Source organism: Ursus maritimus, unplaced genomic scaffold, assembly GCF_017311325.1.
Source record: "Ursus maritimus isolate PB19 unplaced genomic scaffold, ASM1731132v1 scaffold_1465, whole genome shotgun sequence".
Lineage (NCBI taxonomy): Eukaryota > Metazoa > Chordata > Mammalia > Carnivora > Ursidae > Ursus > Ursus maritimus.
In genome coordinates, this window is record NW_024423859.1 from 77 (window position 1) to 2,054 (window position 1,978).

At 52.9% G+C, this 1,978-nt stretch overlaps 1 long non-coding RNA gene across 1 annotated transcript; it reads right to left on the bottom strand.

Annotated features, from left to right (window-relative positions):
• Window positions 1-313: 313 nt before the first annotated feature.
• LOC121102724 lies at window positions 314-1,966 on the bottom strand. Its single transcript, XR_005834799.1, has 2 exons — window positions 1,228-1,966; window positions 314-557 (listed from the first exon to the last, which is right to left on the bottom strand). It is a non-coding gene; the product is annotated as an uncharacterized LOC121102724 (long non-coding RNA).
• Window positions 1,967-1,978: the final 12 nt, after the last annotated feature.

A 1,978-nucleotide genomic window follows, 5' to 3' on the forward strand; every position in this document is an offset into this window, starting at 1 on the left:
ACCTGCCGTGGGTATTGGCCTCATTCTGAAGCAGAGCAGAGTTGTTTCCCTCTCCAGAATCTTCAGAAAAGTGCTGCCTCAGCAAGACCCCCTTGGGTCACAATCGCACAGGAGTGCAGGCTAACACCCAATTCTCATTTCTTCCCACTCAGGCTACAATTCGGACTTTGCTTCTGGGAGAAGCATTTGCGTTGTTAGCTGACTTTCCTTGCTCATCAAATCACCTTGTAGGAGCAGCAAGGAGTCTATGATGTTCCTCACTGTGTCAATGTTGTCTAGTGAAATTGGCCATGAAACATTTTGTTCCTTCATCTTTTTGGTCAGTTAACAGTCTCTCCACCCTAGGACCACCTTCTCCCGTTTCCCATTCCTCTCGGAGGGGCCAAGAAGCAAAGGCCTCCTCAGGATTACAGCAATTCAGGAAGCAGAAATGAAACACACAGTTACTTTGCTTCGTTTGTCCGCCACGTCCCTTTCCGTGCCCGCTCAGCAGCAGCGCTGTTGTGCTGGAGCCCCTCGTGTCCTCACAGGTCACTCTCCAGTCGGTGTGGCATCTCCTGTGAGAGCCGAGGGTGCTGAGGCTCAGCAACGTCATATCACTTGCCCAGGACCCCTGGCCAGTGGTTAGTAGGATCTCAGACCCGCACCAGCTCAGACTGCCCACTACTCTCCACTCGGTCCTGTCAGGGCCTATGTGGGGATGGGGTTGGCCCTGTCCTCTCTGCTTTTGTACCAAATTATTTGAAACAGTTGTAAATGTAAACAAAAAAGTTGCAAGACTGCCCCCAGAGATCCCTGTGACCCTGCCACACATCTGCCAACTCCTACCCTGTCAGTCACTCTGTCCTGGAGAGATCAATGTCTCCATGAGGCTCCATACAAAAGCAATGAGAGCTGAGAGGTCCCGGGCCTTTTCTGTTGTCACGAGGGGTGCCCAGGAGGCTCTTCACTTGGCTGCCTGGCACCCCTGTAATGCTGCACAGCTCCCACTGACAACTCCTTCTCCCCATGCCCTAAGAACTCTCTAGGACCTACTCTCTCCAGGCTGTAGGAAGAAGGTTACGACTAACGGAATGATAGGAATGAACTCGTGTGCCCATGCCAAGGCCTGGTGGAGTGAAAGGGGTGATTTTCACCTCAGGGACTTTGCAGGCTGGGCACCTGCCGTTCCAGCATCCCTAGGCTCGGACACAACACTGACATCTCCTTCATACACATGGTGTCTACCTTTGTACCTGCTCGCAGGGTGGTCTCTCAGACCAGAAGGGACATCAGACGTGGGTGTTCTGGGAGTGCTCAGCTAAGGAGCCCTGGGGTGGATCCCATTGAAATCTCTTCTTGCTTCAGCCCCGATGCAGGCTCCCCGTCACCAGGGCCCATCGAGTGGAAATGTGAGTTTCCAAATGGCAAAGGTGCAAATGTCAGGAGCGCAGACACAGCCAAGCACCCAGGTGGCCAATTCTCTGCGACAGCAGCTGAAACAGCAGTTGGATTGTGGTGACAACAGAGCCAGGCTCGGCCTCTCCTCTGCCATCGGGAGCCTGGACGCCAAGATGGGTTCTGGGAACCAATGGCCGCTCTTCCAAGGTGAGAGGGACGGGGAGTAGGAAGTTCTAGTCCCTGTGTTGGTTGTCACAGGCTTGTGGCTGGAGGCAGCAACGGGGTGAGGTCGAACCCCATGATGCTCCAATCCAGCGAGGTCAGCAAGAGCCCGGTGTTTAGTATCAGCTCTGCCCCAGGTCCTGGGTTTGCAACTTCCTAGCTCTTTAAGTGGCCAACTTATTCATCCTCTTACCTAGTTTCCCCTCTGTCCCTTCATCGGAAAGCGCAAAACTAGTATCTCCATTCCATCGATGCGGAGAAGAAGAAATGGCATAAATTTTGGGGGGCCTGATTCAACAGAAATTGCTTGACAACATCTATGAATTTGTCACGTATAATTTGTGGGTCGCTGTGGGGCTTTAGCACTCAGCAAATG